Below are 13,586 nucleotides of genomic sequence, written 5' to 3'. Positions count from 1 at the left end.
CTGAATTTATACAGAAAGAAAACTACCATAGCTTATGACTTCCAGATAATTATTCTCATATTTGTGATCAGTGTTGAATTCAAATCTGACTTTTCAAAATATTCTTCATGGAAAGATGTTTTATCTTCTAGAGGATGATGTGTTTTCTTAATTTATAAAATGCTTTCTTTTTTTTAAGGATTTTATTTATTTTTATTATTTGAAAGCAAGAGCAGGATGAAGGGCAGAGAGAGAAGCAGACTCCTGGCTGAGCAGGAAGTCCGACATGGAGTTTGATCCCAGGACTCTGGGATCATGACCAGAGCCGAAGGCAGACACTTAACCAACTGAGCCACCCAGGTGCCCCGTTTATGAAACCTACATTCTCATTTACACCTCCCAATCCTGTTCAGTAGATTATTATCCCTGTCATCTGCATGGTTCTCAATTACTCTGTCATTTAACATGCAAATGCATATTTTAGACCATATCTCACATAACGGTGGACAGCCCAGCACTCCTGAGGATCCTAAGAAGGGTGCTTATAAGTTCCTAATGATTCCTTGTCACTCCTGATCCTAAACCCCAAATGCAACCTGATGCTCATCATCTCCCCTCTATTTCACTTCACCCCTACCGCTGACACAGCCTGCTCTACTCGTCTCCAAAACACATTAACATCTGGGTGTCATGCAAGCAGATCTTCACGGGGGGAAGATTCTAACAGCAAATAGGAAACTACTTAAATTTGAGAATCAGACATCAAAACCCACACCTCTTCCTTCTCTGCCACTGGAGGAGCAACTTCTCATGTCTACGCTACTGCTAGGGCCCACTCTCTTTCCTGACCAAACAAAAGCATAATTTAAAAATTCCCTCCAGGGGCACCTGGGTGGCTCAGTCATTAAGCACCTGCCTTCAGCTCAGGTCATGATCCTGGAGTACTGGGATCAAACCCTGCATCAGGCTCCCTGCTCAGTGGAAGCCTGCTTCTCCCTCTCCCATTCCCCCTGCTTGTGTTCCCTCTCTCGCTGTGTCTGTCAAATAAAAAATTTTTTAAAAATCTTAAAGAAAAAATTCCCTCCAGCCTCGGTTAAAAACAAAAATTCTTGTTTCTTTACCATGCAGAGCAGTTTTAGCCCCCAGGTCCCAACCACTCCTATCTAAATTAGCCCTTTACCTTGACCAAACCAAACCAAACCAACCAACAAGCAAAAAATGTTAATTCCATTGTCCTCAGCTTCCAACTCAAAAGATCAACCAGCTTTTTAAACTTTTTTTTCCCTTTCCTGATACATCCCTATCTTAAAGAAGAAAAAATCATTTTAGAAAGGTTAAGTGATATGGCCCAACTAGAACCTGGGACCTAGGATTCCAGGGCAGATCATGTGATCTTACCCACCCTCTTCTCTTGGCCGCTGCTTCACTCTGATTGGTGCAGTCCTGCTGATAAGGTGCTGGGGCCTCCCCTTCTTCCCTGCCCACCTGTCTGGGGAAAACCTGTACCAGCTAAAAATTCTACGAGACACAAAAGAATGTAAAAGTTGTTAAGGGTCATGGCTGCACTAGTTCATTTCTGTATCATGGGTCCCTAGCACAGTACCTGTCAAAGGTATTCTACACAATGACTGGAGGGAAAATATTCTTTGCAAATCTCCACTTAATCTGCTCTTGGTTTTTGGAGCCAAGGCTAATTAGGAGTCTTTCAATGAAGAAGGAGTACCTAGTGGCCCGAAGGGAGTTACATATAGAACAATCAGTCACTACTCCTTTTGGTGCTACTTGACCCTTTAATCCTACAACTAATGATTAACTGTAATGCCTCTGGCTCCTACAGTCCTGCTTCACAACTCAAAACCATCTTCCACTGCTCCCTCTGAACAAGTGACCCCCCATCTCTCCCCTCTTTCAATTCTTTAACAGGTTAGTGTGTGACTGTGTTGTCTTCCTGAAGATGTACAGACTCACCCGTACTCCCACGCACCTCTCTCCACCACAGCCCCTTGTCTAACACTGAAAGACACCTTGCCTCCATAATCCATGGAGGAACTGTAGCAGTTCTCAGACAGAGAGAACACAATTTAGGTAACAGAAGGAAGTTAGGGCCATTTTGGGTAGCGAAGAATTATGGTTCGTTTACATATGAACATACAGACAACATGAATGACTCTCCAAAGCATTACGTTAAACAAATGAAGTCAGAACTGAAAGGCTACATAATGTATCATTCCATGTATATGACATTCCAGAAAAACAAAACTACAGGGACAGAAATTAGATCAGCAGTTGCCAGATACAGGAGGTATGGGAAGGGGATATATTACAAAGGGACACTAGGGAAATACACTGGGTAATGGAAAGATCTTTGGTGTGTTGGTAGTTATGACTACACAGGTTTCTCAAAATTTAAGAACTATAACCTAAAAGAAGTAAAGTGTACTATATGTAAATTATACCCCAGTAAACTTGACTGAAAATATTTCTAAAAACTAATGGGGGGTAGGGGAGGAGAGATAAAAGGGTTAGATCCAAGAATTTGCATTTTTAATTTGCTCCCCAGATAATTCTGACGCAGGCTGTCCACAGTCCACAGGCTGAGAAGCACTGCTAATGCCTGGGCTGCATCACAGTACCTTTATTCTTTTTGGCCCAGGCCATGCACATGCACACTTTTGGAACGGAGTTTCTTTTCACAGGGTTGAATAGGAGGGTCAGAGCAAGAGATATGCTCACTGGGATGCCTGTAGGGCTGGCAGTGAGACTTAAAAAAAAAAAAAAAAAAAAGGAAAGAAAAAAGAAAACAAAAGAAGGTGTGCTCCTACTTCAAAAAGAAATGTGTTTTATAACTTGCAAATGGAGCAGTCTTCTAGTAATGCTGCATTTGCTTTCTACCACTGCCATAACAAATTAGCAAAAATTTAGTGGCTTAAACAACACAAATCATACTTCCAGTGGGTCTAAAATGGCTTGGCAGGGCTGCCATTGCTTCTAGAGGCCTTAGGGAAGAATCCATTTCTTTGCCTTTCTTGGCTTAGAAAGGCAGCCTGCATTCCCCCACTGGTGGTCTGCTCCCATCTTCAAAACCCGAAATGGCCAGTTGCATTTTCCCATTTCAAAATCCTTAACCTAATCACATCTGCAAAATCCCTTTGCCATGTAAGGTAACATATTCACAGGGTTTGGGCAATAGGATGTGGACATCTTTAAGGGGGCTGTTATTCTGCCTACCACACATGCTTACACAGAGTCTAGACAAGTGCTTAGGTTTAAGACAAGAAAAGCAAATCACCCATCTGTTTACAAGCTTAACTGATTTGAATACAATTAGGAAGGTACATTTTCTTATGGTCCAAACACGCTGAAAAATCAGTTCATTAACGTGATCGTAAAAACTGATAAAGCTACACAGGATTACCTAAGATGGTATGTTGCTTTCTTTTCACCTTCACTACTGATACGACTTCCTTTTCACCTTTACTACTGATACCAGAAACTATAAAAGAGATGTGTTTGCTTTTTCAGACACACACACACACACACACACACACACACACTCACATATCTTATTTTCCTCAGTCTTACTTCTGAGCATTAGCACTTTAAAAATAAGACCCAGTGAGGGGCACCTGGGTGGCTTAGTCAGTTAAGCAACCAGCTTAACTGATTTCCACTCAGGTCATGATCTCAGGATTCTGAGATTGAGCCCTGTTTGGGCTCTGCTGGGCATGGAGCCTGTTTGTGATTCTCTCTCCCTCTGCCTCTATCCCACCTCCCCATCTATAAAAAAATAAGTAAGACCCAGTAAACTCAAAGAAAACAAAAGAAAAAAAAAGTTCCCAAGCAATAAGCCTTAATGGGGGGGGGAGCCAATGTATACGTGCATAAGATAAGAAAATTTAAATAATATGGCATCCATATCTCTTCTTTGGTGAGTGTCTATACAATCTCTTCTTTGCTCACCTTTTTATTTCTTTTACTATTACTGAATTTTAAGTTTTATTTTTTATATTCTGACTGCCGATTCTTTATCAAATAATGTTTTGCAAATACTTTTTCCCCTGGTCTACGGCTTGTCTTTTTATTTCCTTAGCACAGCTTTCCAAAAATCCAAAGTTTTTAATTTTGACAAAACCCAATTTATCAACTTTTTTCTTTTGTGGCTCATGTTTTTTTGTGTCCTAAGAAATCTTCATCTAACTAAAATCCCAAAGATTTTTCTCCTATGTTTTCTTCCAGAACAGCAGTGTACAATAAAGCTTTCTGTGATGATGAAAATGTGCTATACTCCAAGCTAACCAATACACTAGCTATAGCTAACCACACATAGCTACTGAGGACTTGACATGTGGCTAGAACTAGGAACTGAATTTTAAAATTGTATTTAGTTTTAATTATTTAAATTTAAATAGCCACATGTAGCTACCATATGGACAGGAAGTTCTAGAAGTGTTATAGTTTTGATTTTACATTTTGGTCTATGATACATTTTGAGTTAATTTTTGTAAGTGTTTGAAGTATGGATCAGGGTTCATTTTTTAAAAATACGGACATCTAATTATTCTAGAACCATTTTGTGAAAAGACTATCTTTTACTCCAATGAGTTATCTTGGTACCCGTAGCCATGTTTATGTCTTTTTCTGAACTCTACATTCTGTTCCATTGACCTATGTGCCTTTCCTTTCACCAGTATCACCCTGTCTTTATATATGGTCAACTGACCTTCAACAAGGGCACCCAGAATATACAATGGGGATAGGACAATCTCTTCATCAAATGGTGCTGAGAAAACTGGACACCCAATTGCAAACAAATAAAAATGAATTCTTGTCTTACACCATATATGAAAATCAACTCAAATGGACTGAAAACTTAAATGTAAGACCTGAAACTGAAAAACTCTAAGGAAAAAAAAAAAAAAAACAAGGAAAAGCTTCATGACACTGGTCTTAGCAATGACTTCTTGAATATGACAACAAAAGGATAGGCAATAGATACAAAAATAGGCAAGATGGGACTACATCAAAGTAAAAAGCTCCTATACAGCAAAGAGAATAATCAATAGACTAAAAAAGCAATCTATCAGAAGGGAGAAGATATTTGCAAATTTTTAAGGGATTAATATCCAAAATATGTAAGAAACTCTTACAACTCAAAAATAAATAAATAAATAAATAATTTGATTAAAAATGGGCAAGAAATTTGAACGCTTTTCCAAAGAAGACATACAAATGGCCAATAAATATATGAAAAAATGGTCAACATTATTAGACATCAGGGAAATGCAAATCAAAAACACAGTGAGATAACACCTCACACTGGTTAAGACAGCCATTATTGAGAAAACAAAATAACAAGTATAGATAAGAATGTGGAAAAACTGGAACCCTGGAGCATTGTTGATGGAAATGTAAAATGGTACAGCCACTACAAAGACAGTATGAAGGTTACTCAAAAAAATATATAAAATGACCACATGAAGCACAATCTCATTTCTGGGTATTAATCCAAAACAACTGGAGGCACCTAGGTGGCTCAGTTGGTTGAGTGTCTGCCTTTAGTTCAGGTCAAAATCTCAGGGTCCTGGAATGGAGACCCCTGTTGGGCTCTCTGCTCAGCGGGGAGTCTGCTTCTCCCTCTCCCTCTGTGCTTCTCTCTCTCTTAAATAAATAAATAAAATCTTTGAAAAAGTTCAAAAGAAGTGAAATCATGTTCTCAAAGAGATATCTGCGTTCCCAGATTTACTATAGCATTGTTCAGAATAGCTAAGAGGTAGAAACAACCTAAATGTCTGTTGACAGATAAATGGATAAAGAAAATGTAGTATATACAAACAGGGGAATATAATTCAGCCTTAAAAAGGAAGGAAATCCTGTCATATGCCAGAAAATAGATGGAACTTGAGGACATTATGCTAAATTTAATAAGCCAGTCATGGGCAATTATTGCATGATTCCACTTATATGAGGTACATAAACTAGTCAAAACTCACCAAAGCACAAAATACAATACTGTTGTCAAAGTCTGTAAAGAGGTGGAAACAAGGAGCTGCTAATCAACGAGTATAAACTTCCAGCCATGCAGGACTGAAAAGTTCTAGAGAGCTGCTATACACTATACCTACAGTTAATAATCTGTATTGTATACTTAATAATTTATTGAGGGTAGATTTCATGTTCTGTGTATGTTTTACCATAGGTTTAAAAATAATCGCACAGTCTTAACTACTATAACTTTATAGTAAGTCTTGAAATCAGGTAGTATGAGTCTTATAACTGCTTTTCTCTTTCAAAATTGTTTTGGCTGTAGTAAGTTCTTTGCTTCTCTATATAAATGTTAGGAATAGCCTGTTGAACCACATAAATATAAAGAATTATAAGAGGCCACTACAAAAATTATATGCCAACGAAGTGGACAACCTAGAAAAAAATGGATAAATTGTTAGAAACATACAATTCTACAAGATTGTATTAGGAGAAAGTAGAAAATCTGAAAAGAAATTGGTAAAAAGTAATGAAATTAGGGGCACCTGGGTGGCTCATTGAGTTGCATCTGCCTTCAACTCAGATCATGATCCCAGGGTCCTGGGATCAAGCCCCATGTCAGGCTCTCTGCTCAGCAGGGAGCCTGCTTCTCCCTTGACCTCTGCTAGATGCTCCCCTTCCTTGTGCACTCTGTCAAATAAATAAAGAAAATCTTAAAAAAAAAAAAAAGTAATGAAATTAAATCAATAATCAAAAAACTCCCCAAAAACAAAAGTCCAGGAAAAGATGGTTTCACAGGTAAATTCTACCAAACATCTTAATAAGTTAATACCTATCTTTTCAAACTATTCCAAATAATTGAAGAGAAAAGAATGCTTCTAAATTCATTCCAGAAGGCTAGCATTAACCTGATAACAAAACCAGACAAAGACCCTACAAAAAAGAAAATTACAGGCCAATTCCCTGATGAACACAGATGCAAAATTCCTCAACAAAGCATTAGCAAATGAATTCAACAATACACTAAAAGGATCATTCACCACAGTCAAGTAAGATTTATTCCAGCGATGCAAAGATGGTTCAATATCTGCAAATCAAATCAATAACATATAACACATTAACAAAATAAAGGGTAAAAATCATATTATGGGGGGAGGGGAGCAAGATGGCAGAGGAGGAGGAGAAGACCTAAATTTTGTCTGCTCCCAGGAATTCAGCTAGATAGTTACCACCCCAACCATTGTGAACACCTACAAACTCAACAAAAGATCAAAGAAAAGAAAAGCAGCAATTCTATGAAGAGAAAAGCAACCACTTTCTGGAAGGTAGGACATGCAGAGAAGTCAATCTGAGGCAATATTTGGGAAGACAGACCACCGGGAGAGGGAGCCTCCATCAGCTGGCTCCTGGCAAGTGAGAGAGCAGTGGAGCACAAAATCAGAACTTTTAGAAGTCTGCTCCGCTAAGGGACATCACTCCAGTGGCTAAGGGGCTGAGACAGTGTGGTTTCAGGACGCTCAGGGTCACAGAAAGATTGAGGGTGTCTGAGTGCAGCAGACCTCCCAGGTATCAGAGCACGAAAGCCGGCTACAAAGACAGAACCGAGGAGGGGGCTCTCAGCTTGGGGTTGCCATAAACCATGATCCACTCCACAGTTGGGTTACTGCTCTTTGTGCAGGGACCCAACAAGTGGCAGATCCAGGGAGACTCCCCTTCCTTCCCTGGAAGAAGCAGCACGGGAACACCCCTCAGGAATCTGCTGGGTTTCTAGACTCCAAACGGGGTTGTGTGCCAGAGACAGAAACACTTGGTCACAGCTGGGTGAGCATGGAGTGCAGTCAGAGACCAGGAAGAAAGGACTGATTGACTGCTTTTCTCTGAGGGTGCACTGAGGAGTGGGGCCCTGAGCTCTCAGCTCCTCCAGGGCCGGAGATCGGAAACCTGTCATTTTTATTCTTATCCTCCAAAGCTGTATGGAAAGCTTTCAGGGAACAAAAGTTACCGAGATCAAACCCAAGCAGATTACTTAGCCTGGCCACTGGCAGGGCAGTACAATTCCACCTCAGGCAAAGACATTTGAGAATCACTGCAAGAGGCCCCTCCCCCAGAAGATCAGCAAGAACATCCAGCCAAGACCAAGTACACCAATCAATGAGAACTGCAAAACTCCAGCACTAGGGGAATACAGCACACAGAATCATGGCTTTTTCTTCCACGATCCTTTAGTTTTTCAAAGTTAATTTTTAAAATTTCCTTTATTTTTTTTTCTATTTTGAATTTTTCTTCTTTCCTATTTTTACCAACATCTTATCAATTCCTTTTTTAAAATCTTTTTTAATTTTCATTTTTACAGTGATATTCTATTCCTTCATTGCACTTAAACTTATTTTGTGTATGTATGTAAGTTTTTCTTTCTCTAAAATTTGGGATACATTTTCTTCTAACAGACCAAAATATAACCTAAATCTAGTGTATGGCTTTGTTCTAGTCTCCTGCCTGATCACATTTTTTTTCTTCCTTTTTTCAACCAACTTCTTATCAATTCCTTTTTTAAAATCTTTTTTCAATTTTCATCTTTATAATCATATTCTATTCCTCCATCGTATTTAACCTTATTTTTGTATATATGTAAATTTTTCTTTCTTTAAAATTTTTGGAGGCAGTTTCTTCTAACAGACCAAAATATACCCCAAATCTAGTGGGTGGCTCTCTTCTATTCACCAGCCTGATCATACTCCTTTTTTCTTTTCTTTTTTTTTTTTTTCCTTTCTTTTCTCTCTGGTTTTGGGTCTCTTCTGATTTGTTTAGTGTATATTTCTCTGCGGTTGCTGTTACCCTTTTAGCATTTTGTTCTCCCACTCATCTATTCGTCTCTGGACAAAAATGACAATGTCAATCAGAAAAACTAACCTCAAAAAAAAGAATGAGAGGCAGTACCGACTGCCAAGGACCTAATCAATAGGGACATTAGTAACATGTCAGAACTAGAGTTCAGAATGACGGTTATAAAGATACTAGCTAGGCTTGAAAAAAGCATAGAAGATACTACAGAACCCCTTTCTAGAGAAATAAAAGAACTAAAATCTAACCAAGTTGAAATCAAAAAGGCTATTAATGATGTGCAATCAAAAATGGAGGCTCTCAGGATAACTGAGGCAGAAGAGAAAATCAGTGATACAGAAGACAAAATGATGGAGAATAAAGAAGCTGAAAAAGAGATAAACTACTGGATCATGAGGGGAGAATTCAAGAGATCAGTGATATCATAAGGCAAAACAATATTAAAATAATTGGGATCCCAGAAGAAGAAGAAAGGGGGGAGAGCAGAAGGTGAGAGGGGGCAGAAGGGATATTGGAGCAAGTTATAGCAGAGAACTTCCCTACTGTAAGGAAGGAAACAGGCATCAAAAATCCAGGTGGCACATAGAACCTCCAATCAAAATCAATAAAAAGAGGTCAACACCCTGTCATCTAATAGTAAAACTTACAAGTCTCAGAGACAAAGAGAAAATCCTGAAAGCAGCTCAGGACAAGAGGTCTGTAACCTACAATGGTAGAAATATTAGATTGGCAGCAGACCTATCCAGAGACTTGGCAGGCCTGAAAGGACGGGCATGATATATTCAGAGCACTAAACAAGAAAAATATATAGCCAAGAATATTATATTCAACTAGGCTGTCATTGAAAATAGTAGGAGAGATTAAAAAGTTTCCAAGACAAACAAAAACTAAAAGAATTTGCAAACACCAAACCAGCCCTACAGGAAATATTGAAAGGGGTCCTCTAAGTAAAGAGAGAACCTGAAAGTAACATAGATCAGAAAGGAATAGAGACAATATACAGTAACAGTCACCTTTCAGGCAATACAATGGCACTAAATTCATCTCTCTCAATAGTTACCCTGAATGTAAATGGGATAAATGCCCCAATGTAAAAGACACAGGGTATCAGACTGGATAAAAAAAAAAAAAAAAAACAAGACCCATCAATATGCTGTCTGCAAGAGACTCATTTTAGACCCAAAGACACCTCCAGATTTAAAGTGAGGGGGTGGAAAACAATGTACCATGCTAATGTACATGAAAAGAAAGCTGGGGTGGCAATCCTTATATCAGATCAATTAGATTTTAAACCAAAAACTATAAGAGATGAGGAAAGACACTGTACCATACTTAAAGGGTCTGTCCAACAAGAAGATCTAACAATTTTAAATACCTATGCCCCTAACATGGGAGCAGCCAATTATATTAGCCAAATAATAACAAAATCAAAGAAACAAATTGATAATAATAAAATAATAACACGGGACATTAGCAGTCCCCTTACTGAAATGGACAGATCATCTAAGCAAAAGATCAACAAAGAAATAAAGGCCTTAAATGACACACTGGGGCACATGGACATCACACATATATTCAGAACATTCCATCTCAAAGCAACAGAACACACATTCTTCTCTAGTGCACATGGAACATTCTCCAGGATAGATCACACCCTAGGTCACAAATCAGGTCTCAACCGGTCCCAAAAGACTGGGATCACTCCCTGCATATTTTCAGACCACAGTGTTCTGAAGCAAGAACTCAATCACAAGAGGAAATGTGGAAAGAACTCAAATACATGGAGGCTAAAGAGCATCCTACTAAAGAATGAATGGTCAACCAGGAACTTAAGAATTTAAAAATTCATGGAAACAAATGAAAATGAACACAACTGTTCAAAATCTTGGGATGGAGAAGAGGCAGTCTTAAGAGGAAAGTATATAGCAATATAATCCTTTCTCAGGAAACAAGAACGGTCTCAAGTTCACAACCTAACCCTTCACCTAAAGGAGCTGGAGAAAGAACAGCAAAGAAAGCCTAAACCCAGCAGGAGAAGAGAAATAATAAAGATCAAAGCAGAAATCAATGAAATAGAAACCAAAAGAACAGTAGAACAGATCAACAAAACTAGGAGCTGGTTCTTTGAAAGAATTAAAAAGATTGATAAACCCCTGGCCAGACATATCAAAAAGAAAAGAGAAAGGACCCAAATTAATAAAATCATGAATGAAGGAGGAGGGATCACAACCAACACCAAAGAAATACAAACAATTTTAAGAACATATTATGAGCAACTATATGCTAGCAAATTTGACAATTTAAAAGAAATGGATACATTCCTAGAGACAAATAAACTACCAAAACTGAACCAGGAAGAAATAGAAAACCTGAACAGACCTACAACCAATAAGGAAATTGAATCAGTAATCAAAAATCTCCCAACAAACAAGAGCCCAGCCACCAGATGGATTCTATGGAATTCTTAGAATTCTACCAAACATTTAAAGAAGAATTAATACCTATTCTCCTGAAACTGTACCAAAAACTAGAAATGAAAGTTAAACTTCCAAACTCATTTATGAAGACAGCATTACCCTGATCCCAAAACTAGACAAAGATCTCACCAAAAAGGGGAATTACAAACCAATATCCCTGATGAACATGGATGCAAAAATTCTCACCAAAATCCTAGCCAATAGGATCCAACAGTACATTAGAAGGATTATTCATCATGACCAAGTGGAATTTATTCCTGGGCTGCAAGGCTGGTTCAACAACTACAAATCAATCAATGTGATTCAATACATTAATAAAAGAAAGAACAAGAACCATATGATCCTCTCGAAAGATGCAGAAAAAGCATTTGACAAAGTACAGCATCCTTTCTTGATCAAAACTCTTCACAGAGTGGGGATAGAGGGTACATACCTCAATATCATAAAAGCCATCTATGAAAAACCCACAGCGAATATCATTCTCAATGGGGAAATAACTAAAAGCTTTTCTCCTAAGGTCAGGAACACGGCAGGGATGTCCACTAACACCACCGCTATTAAAAATAGTACTAGACACAGATTGCATGGAGCACTGGGTGTGGTGAAAAAACAATGAATACTGTTATGCTGAAAATAAATAAAAAATTTAATTGAAAAAAAAATAGTACTAGAACTCCTAGCCTCAGCAATCAGATAACAAAAGAAATAAAAGGCATCTAAATAGGCAAAAAAGAAGTCAAACTCTCACTCTTTGCAGATGATATGATACTTTGTGTGGCAATTCCAAAAGACTCAACCCCAAAATTGCTTGAACTCATACTGGAATTCAGTAAAGTAGCAGCATATAAAATCAATACACAGAAATGAGTTGCATTTCTATACACCAACAAGACAGAAGAAAGAGAAATTAAGGAGTTGACCCCATTTACAATTGCACCCAAAACCATGAAATACCTAGGAATAAACCTAACCAAAGAGGCAAAGAATCTGTACTCAGGAAACTATAAAGTACTCATGAAAGAAATTGAAGAAGACACAAAGAAATGGACACAAAAAGACACAAAAAAACGTTCCATGCTCGTGGATTGGAAGAATATTGTGAAAATCTATGCTACCTAGAGCAATCTACACATTTAATGCAATCCCTATCAAAATACCATCCATTTTTTTTCAAAGAAATGGAACAAATAATCCTAAAATTTATATGGAACCAGAAAAGACCCCGAATACCCAGAGGAATGTTAGAAAAGAAAATCAAAGCTGGTGGCATCACAATTCTGGACTTCAAGCTCTATTACAAAGCTGTGATCATCAAAACAGTATGGTACTGGCACAAAACCAGACACATAGATCAATGGAACAGAACAGAGAGCCAGAAATGGATCCTCATCTCTATGATCAACTAATCTTCGACAAAGCAGGAAAGAATGTCCAATGGAAAAAAGACAGTCTCTTCAACAAATGGTGTTGGGAAAATTAGACAGCCACATGCAGAAGAATGAAACTGGACCATTTCCTTACACCACACACAAAAATAGACTCCAAATCGATGAAAGACCTCAGTGGGAGACAGGAATCCATCAAAATCCTTGAGGAGAGCACAGGCAGCAACCTCTTCCACCTCAGTCACAGCTACTCTTTCTTAGAACCATCGCAAAGGCAAGGGAAACAGGGGCAAAAATGAACTATTGGGACTTCATGAAGATCAAAAGCTTTTACACAGCAAAGGAAACAGTCCACAAAACCAAAAGACAACCAACAGAATGGGAGAAGATATTTGCAAATGACATATCAGATAAGGGCTAGTATCCAAAGTCTATAAAGAACTTATCAAACTCAACACCCAAAGAACAAATAATCCAATCAAGAAATGGGCAGAAGACATGAACACACATTCCTACAAAGAAGACATCCAGATGGCCAAGACTCATGAAAAAGTGCTCCACATCACTCTGCATCAGGGAAATACAAATCAAAACCACAATGAGATACCACCTCACACCAGTCAGAATGGCTAAAATTAACAAGTCAGAAAACAACAGGTGTTGGCAAGGATGCAGAGAAAGGGGAACCCTACTACACTGTTGGTGGAAATGCAAGCTGGTGCAGCCACTCTGGAAAAACAGTATGGAGGTTCCTCAGAAAGTTGAAAATAGAGCTACCCTATGACCCAGCAACTGTACTACTGGGTATCTGCCCCAAAGATACAAATGTAGTGATCTGAAAGGGCACATGCACCCCAATGTTTATAGCAGCAATTTCCACAATAGCCAAATTGTGGAAAGATCCTAGATGTCCATCAACAGG

Source organism: Martes martes, assembly GCF_963455335.1.
Source record: "Martes martes genome assembly, chromosome: 1".
NCBI lineage: Eukaryota > Metazoa > Chordata > Mammalia > Carnivora > Mustelidae > Martes > Martes martes.
Note: the sequence above shows the minus strand (reverse complement) of the source record.